Below are 8,592 nucleotides of genomic sequence, written 5' to 3' on the forward strand. Positions count from 1 at the left end.
GAGAAGGAGGGAGCCATTGGAGGATTGTTTTATGAACATTATAGATGTCTAACCAATGTACTGTATACTTGAAACTAATTTAAATAAATAAATTTATTTTAAAATGTATATTGTCAAAGGATCACAGTATTTGTAGTGGCACTAAAAATAAAAAAGCTTGCCTTTAATGATAATGAGGAAGTTTGGGGATGTCCCTAGCCTAAAAATGACTTATGTTGACATTATTTTAAAGTCAGTTTTATCATCATTAGGGGAGATCAAGATAGGTTCTATGACCTTTAGTTACTAAGGTTAACTAATATCTTTTTCAGAGTTAGCCCTCCCCTCCTTCCTCAAATGCTGCCTTTTTCTGTAATCAGTAAATTACACAGAAGCTTCCAGCTACTCGGCAATTTTATGATGAATTCCAAATTTTCCATATGTCACAATTTTTAACTAATGTTGTCCTTGCATTCTCTTACATCTTGCCCTCCTTTTGAAGTTGATCAGGGCATGTTATCTTTTGAAAATAACTGAACTAGAGAACTTAAGCTCTTCACCACCATCTTTGCTCTAGAATTAGAAACTGGGTAGAAGTTAGTGTCCCCAAATTCTTAATCTTTGGCAGAAATGTTTAGAAAATGTATATTAAGTTTTTAGCTTCTTCAGTTTTTCAAGATAATTTTTTTGTTTTGTTTTTGCTTTCTGGTTGCTTTGCAATATATTTAATGGATATTCAAAGCAAATTATTATACTTACCATATTAACTCAAATGAATTTTTATGCCATTTTAATGTACATACTCACCAAGAAATGTTAAAAGGAACTACTACGAGTGTCTGATGGGACTCCCCAAATGAGAATTAAACAGTGAATGGATAGGAAAATAGGCAAACATAAAATAACTTTGAATCATAATCTCAGGTTATTTAATACTGATTAGCCTTGTAGATGGATTTATTCGAATAAATAATTAAAACTAATTGCATTGTTTTCATATGAGTATTGTGGTTAGGATTTATATCCTGCTGTTATTATGAACTGGTTGGTTGCACCTCTAAACCTCAGTTATCTGCCTTTGATGGCCTTTGATGGTAATTTTAAAATACTAGCACATTTGAAAATTTATGCCTCATTTTTTGAGGGTTGGGAGTGTGGTATATACACAGTTAATATAGATTCCAGGGATATAAGGTCCAATATAAGGTACAAGGAAAAATTAGCTACTGAAGTAGTGAAAGAATTTCATCATGAGGTTTGAGAAGAGCTTTAGAGTTAGTCTGAGGGATAGTGTCTCGTGGCCCAGTGAGAAAAATCTATAAATATCCATTTTACTGGGCAGCTTTAAAGCTTTTTTTGGCCTGTACTTTCCTTAATTTTAATCTTATTTCACTCTCCCACACAATTGTTACTAGCTTTACTTCACCTTATGAAAGTTAGAAGTTAGAATTTTTGCCATGTTTGAAAATGGCACGGGGAAAAATATCTGCTTTATCAAGTGAAACTTCTGATTTGATGTAGTATTTTTAAGATAGACACATGAATGGTTTATCTTTTCTATGTAGATAACTGGTATAGTTAGGAAATATTTTAACATAGGATTTCTAAAGTAAGAAGACTTACTTTCTTGTATAGTTTATAGATTTTGATCTTATGTTTTATGCATGTAAACATGTATGATTTGGATGTTTGATTTTAAGCTTCATTGGCCATTTCCTCTCTTTTATTATACCCAATGTGTATAGTTTTTAAAGAAAATCATACACAGCTTTAGGAAAACTTATGGACAATGCATGAATATCACCAAGAATGTTTAAGTAGTAAGACTAACAATTTTAATTTTACCGGCAATTTCATATATAAATCCAAGGAAAATATTTATAAGCTAAAAGGCCTACTTTGTTACAAAATATGTATGTGACACTTTAAAAGATTTATTGTGAGAGGAGAAAAGAATTAGATTCTATGAATGGAGAGAATTGATTAATCTCTTTTTAGAAGAAAATTAGTGTGACCTGACATAAGTGATATGAATAAATAAATCACGCAGATTAAGAATTTAGCAGCCACATTGTATTTCTATTTTCAAAATAGCGGTTAATCATGAACCATTCTATGTAGTGCATTCACTGATATTCTGAAAGGTATACGAAATGTACTAGTATAATTCATGTCTTGAAGGAACTTAAAATCTGAGTAGAGAGTTAGCAGATGTGAGAGAATTTAGACATTAAAAATGGAGAAGATAAAATTAGTATTTATATAAGTGCAAAGCTTAAGAGAGTCAATTAAAAGTCTTAAAACTAATAAAGTCGGTGGGTATAAAATTAGTCAGAAATTAAAAGCTTTCATTTATATAAACAATAGCCAGTTAGAAGATAAATTGGAAGAAAAGGCCCCTTCTATTATTTTTATTTTTATTAAATTTATTGATGTGATGTTGGGTAATAAAATAATATAGGTTTCAAGTGTACAATTCTATAATAATACATCATCTATTTTCCTCATTGTGTTCACCACCCAAAATCGAATCTCCTTTCCTCACCATATATTTAACCCCCTTTACTCTTTTCTACTTCTCCTCCTCCTCTTTATCTCTGATAAATTAAGAACATAGGAGAGAAAATACCAAAGAATAAACAATATGCAAAACACAAAAAGAAAACTTTATATTTCTCCTGAAAAGAAAACATATGGAAAGGCATATATTCTAGAACAGAAAGACTTAACATTATATACATGCTGGTTCTTTGTAAATTAATCTGTAAATGTAATGCAATCTCAGTAAAATGTCAGGATTTTCTAAAACTAGAAAACTGATTCTAAATTTCCTATGAGAAGTAAGATTAGCCGGAAGAGCTCTAAAAAAGCTATGAAGGCAGACTAGTCTTACGAAATATTAAAATAGAAAACTCCAATAATTAAAACAGTTTGGTCCTGGCATGTGACTAGCCATATTAGAACAATTAAAAGGTCAAAAATAGAACCAGATATGAGAGTTTAGTACAGGATAAAGATGACATTTCAATTCAGTGAGGAAATTATGGTTTATTAGGATACCTGGGAAGATTTTTGCAGGAAAAAATAAAGTTGGGTTCATACCTCATATAATACCAAATAAAAATCCAGTTTTAAATGTGAAAAATGAAATGTTTAAAATACTTGAAGAAATCAGGGGAGAATCCTAAAATATTTTAGTGTGGTGAAGGCTTTTCTAAATTCAACACAAAATCTAGAAACAATAAAAAGATTTTCACTATAAAATTATATCACTATATAAAATAAATTCTTCATTGCAAAAATGCCATAGTGAAGTAAAGAAAAATAGCAAATTTTGAAAAAATATTTGCAAATTATATCATGCATTGCTTAATACATAAAGAACTCCTAGACTTCAATAAGAAAAGTTCAATAGTCTGAAAGGAAAAAGATCCAAAACTATAAACAGTTTTCACAGAAAAGAATACTAATGACTTGAACTGAAAAAAAAAGTTCAACTTCACTATTATGAGAAGTACAGAATAAAATTACATTGAGATACTAGTTTTTTAAACCTATTTGATCAAGAAAGATTTTTAAAAATTTTATAAAACATCATGTTATGTCTTAGATATTATAGGTAAGACTTGAGAAATGAGTGTTTTTGCTGGTAGAGGCATAAATTGGAGCAACCATTAAGGACAGTGAACTATGTATTCTGGATTTGCTCACTCAACTGTCAATTTACCTTTCTTGTTTGAGAGATTGAATATAAATGGATTTCCAAGAATTTTTGGTGCAGGTAGGGTTCTAGAACCTAATTAGATTCTCTCAATTATATGTTTTCCTTGTGATTTAAAAAGAAATGAGGCAAAGGTCATCTTGAAATTCTTGAATCTTGTAAGATTGTGAGAAACATGTTTCCTTGCAGCAGTGACCAAGTGCCCATCCTTCAACTTCCCGGATATGGACAAATAGTGCTGGTGGCAGCAACTTCTTAATCTGATATTTTAATCCCTGAATTGTGGTATCAGATCTTTCTTCAATTTCCCAAGAGTGAGTGGTTGTGGTGGTGGCCTTAGCTTCCAGCATAGCTCTGTGATAATCCCAGAGATAGTAGCTCCCCTAGGGAATCAATGGTAGAACTCATTCTGTGAGTTTCAACTTAGATTCCTAGACCCTACTCCTTCAGCCCTTCCAATGACTTTGTCAGCACCAAATTCCTTAAAACAAGTAACTTCTTTTTTAAAATATCTAGAATGGTTTCTGTTTCCTACATTGAAAACTGATTAATTTGGCAATACCAATTAGAATAGTAAATGTATTTCCTTTTGACCTAACAATTTCACTTCTTAGAGAAATTCTGTAACAATTTCACTTATAGAAATATATACTATAGATATGCTTGTATATGAAGGAAATGAGAGTTCATACAAGGTTTTTCAATGCATTATTTGCAAATTGACATGAGTAGCGGAATTGTAAAATCAATTGAAATACATTTGTATAATAGAATCCTAGGTAGCTATACAAAAGAATGATAAAGATTTGTGTAAAAGAAACAATCGACAAAGCATATTAGGTTAAAAAAAAGCCAGGGGACAGAACCATGTATACTGCTTTAATAATTTTTAATTAACTTTGTTGAAGAATAATACACATAAAATAAAGTATGTATATTTAAAGTGTGCAATTTGACAAGTTGGACCCGTGAAACTATCTTCATAGTGAAAATGAGCATATCAATCACCCCAAAAAGTTTCCTTGTGTTTCTTTGTAACACCTTTCCTTATCACTATTTTCCTTAAAATAGATTTGTTTGAATTTTCTAGAATTTTATATGAATGGAATCATACATTGTGTATAATTTTGAGTCTGGCTTCTTTCACTCTGCATAATTATGTTAAGACTCATCCATGTTGTTGTGTTTATTGATATAGTTTATTCCTTTATATTACTCAGTAGTATCCCTTTGCATGGCTATTCTACTTTTTGTTTAGTCATTCGCTTGTTAATGGACATTTGGATTGTTTTCTGTTTGTGGCTGTTACAAAGCTTCTATAAACATTTGTGCACAAGTCTTTGTAAAGACGGATGCTTTTATTTTTCCTGGGTAACTACCTAAGAGTAAAATGGCTAGATTATTTGGTAGGTGTATGTTTAACTTTTCAAGAAACTGCCAAAGTGTTTTCCGACGTAGTTGTACAATTTTACATTCCCACAAACAGTACGAAAGTTTCAGTTCCTCCATTGCCAACACTTGATATGGTCAGTCTTTTTAATTATAACCATTCTAATAGGTGTGTATATTATTGTGGCTTTCAGTTTTCATTTCCTAATGAGAAATGATGTTGAACATTTCTTCATGTGCTTATCTGACCTTTGTATTTCCTCTTGGTGACATGTCTGTTCAAATCTTTTGCCTGCATTTTGCTGTTTTTCTAATTTTTTAGTTTTGAGAGTTCTTTATATATTTTGGATACAAGTCCTTCATCAGATACATGATTTACAAACATTTTCTCCTTGTCTGGTTTATTTTTTCACTCACTTAGTGTCTTTCAAAGAGCAGAAGTTTTAAATGCTGATTAAGTCCAGCAATCTTTTTCTTTATGGAGTGTGCTTTTCTGTTCTTTCTAAAAACTCTTTGCTTAGCTCATGGTCACAAAGATTTTCTCCTATATATTCTTCTAAAAGTTTTATAGTTTTAGATTTTACATTTAGGTCTGTGATTTATTTAGAATAAAAAAAAATATGATACAAGGGCTGCACTTTGGGGCCCCATAGGACTGTAACAATCAGAGAATTGATTCTTGGCAGGCATCCACCTCCAGTCACGTGATGAATGACTGAGATACCCAGGATAGATTTTGACTAGAACTTACACCACCAGTTCTCCTGGTTCTCAGACCTTTGGACTCAGACTGGAACCATACCACTGGTTTTCCTGGGTCTCCAGCTCACAGAAGGCAGACTGTGGCACTTCTCAGCCTCCATAAACATATTGAAACTTATTCTGACTCCCAGGTTCCCTACCATCAGCTGATACTCATTGATTTATTCTAAGAATTCCATCAGTACCTATTATGTTCCAGGGAGACAACGCATACACTTGAGACACAGAAACAGTAAATTTTTAAAAAATTCCATCAGGGTGACGGAAACATGGCAGATCTCTCCCCATGAAACAACAAGCTGAACATCTAAAACTCAACAGAAAACACCCAACCTGCACACCAGCACATCTGAGAGTGAAATCTGCGTATAAGAGCTACCAAAGGTCAGGACCCCAGGTGTCAGGTGGTGGACTGGGAGAAATAAAGAAGCTGCCTCTCGCAGACTCCGGAGCTCCCTGCAGGAGGAGGAGGAGGAGAGAAGGAGCAGCGACTTCCCTGAACATTTCTGCCTGGAAGTGCTGTGAATTCCAGGCAGCCAGTGGCAGGGCCCAGTCATCAGGGCAGAATGCAGAGAAGCGGGATGGGACAGCAGAGAAACAGTTGATTTTTACTGTCCCTGGCTGCAAATCCAAGGCTGGGCTGCAGCCCCCACCTCCCAACCCAGAGGGCCCCTCCCTCAATACCCTCGGAGACCAATCACCACGGAGCCCCAGGGGAATCTGAGCAAACCCTGCCGAAACTGTTGCTGACAATGACAGGGACTGAAACTGTGGGTAGCGAGCATGAATAAATGACTATAAGAAAATATAGAAGGCATTATTAAGTCTTTATATAAAGCAGGGATCCAAGAGGCTTAGACGCCACCTACTGGAAACCAAAAGAAAAGCGCCTTTTTTGCAGCAGGATAAAAGTGACCTCATATAATACATCTTCTTTCTGGAAAAACAGCATGATACACATCCATTAATGCCTAGATGGAGAAATAGTCCGTTAAACACCATGAACAACCAAGGTGACAAGGCATCTCAGAAAGAAAGAGAAAAAATCTCCAGAGAATAAGCTTATAGTCATAGAAATATGCGACTTAAATGACAGAGAATTCAGGATGGTACTTCTGAAAAAACTCAGTGAGATCCAAAATAATTCATATCACCAATTTCAAGAATTGAAAAAACAACTAGATAAGCAGAGCGAGGATATTGAAACCGTCAAAAAGAACCAAATAGAACTTATGAGGATAAAAAACACACTGCAAGATTTGAAAAATGAAATGGCAAGCTTGGGAAATAGAGTTGACCAAATGGAGGAAAGGATCAGTGATATCGAAGACAGAAATCTAGAAATAAATCAGAAGGATAAAGAGAGAAACCAAAGAATGTAAAATAATGAAAGAGAAATATAAGAACCAGCTGATACCATCAGGAGAGGAAACATAAGAATAATGGGCATTATCAAAGGCGAGGAAAAGGAGCAGGGACTAGAAAGCGTTTTCAGACAAATAGTGCACGAGAATTCCCTAAATCTGAGAAATGAGCTAGAGCTTGGAATTGAAGAAGTCAACAGAACACCCAATTATCTCAACCCAAAAATGCCTTCACCAAGACACACTGAATTAAAGTTATCAAAAATCAGCGACAAAGATAGAATTCTCAGGGCAGCAAGGGTAAAGAAAATGGTACCTTATCAAGGAAAACCCATTAGATTATCATCAGACTTCTCAGAGCAAACCTTGCCAGCCAGAAAGGAATATAATCAAATATTTAAACTATTATGTGAAAGGAACTACAAGCCTAGAATAATGTATCCAGTTAAGCTCTCCTTTAGATATGAAGGAGAAATTAAGACTTTCCAGATGTACACAAATTAAGGGAATTCTCCACTACGAGGTCTGCACTACAGGAAATACTGAAAGGGGTCAGCTCGCCTAAAACAAAATGACCAAAAAAAAAACCCCAAAAACCCCCAAAACATAATTTGGAGTAAAGTGAGTATCAGGCAAATAGAAGCAGAGGAGTGCAACCCTTACTAAGAACAGGGCATTATAAGCTTAAATAATAAGAAGAGAATTGTTATAACAGGATAGTAATGAATGTTCAGCATACACAGGGACAAATTAAGATAACAATGACTGAAAAAGGGGGGATTCAAAGATCCAAATTTGCAAAGGGGAATGGAGATAAGGTACGTGCAGAAGAAAATGGATGACTATATATATATCACTATTCTTTACATATTCATAATGGTAACCACACACTAAAGATTCAAAACCATCATATAACATAAAACAGAAGGAAAACCCACAAAAGCCAACCAAAATAAAGAATACAGAAGCACAAGGACAAGGAAGCAATGGAAACACCGAGCTACCAGAAAGCAAAAGATAAAATGGCAATAGGAAGACCTCATATTTCAATAATCACCCTAAATGTAAATGGACTGAACTCACCATTAAAAAGGCACAGAGTTGCAGACTGGATCGAAAAACAAAACCCAACTATATATTGCTTCCAGGAGACACATCTCAGCTCCAAAGGCAATATAGACTCAGAGTAAAAGGGAAGAAAATGATATTTTAAGCAAATGGCATTCAGAGAAAAGTGGGAGTAGTGGTACTAATATCAAACAAAATAGACTTCAAAATAAAAAGGGTAAAGAAAGATACCAAGGGACACTTCATAATGATAAAGGGAATCATGCACCAAGAAGATATAAAACTTATTAATATCTATACTCCCAGTCA

Source organism: Pteropus alecto, unplaced genomic scaffold (genome assembly GCF_000325575.1).
Source record: "Pteropus alecto unplaced genomic scaffold, ASM32557v1 scaffold76, whole genome shotgun sequence".
Lineage (NCBI taxonomy): Eukaryota > Metazoa > Chordata > Mammalia > Chiroptera > Pteropodidae > Pteropus > Pteropus alecto.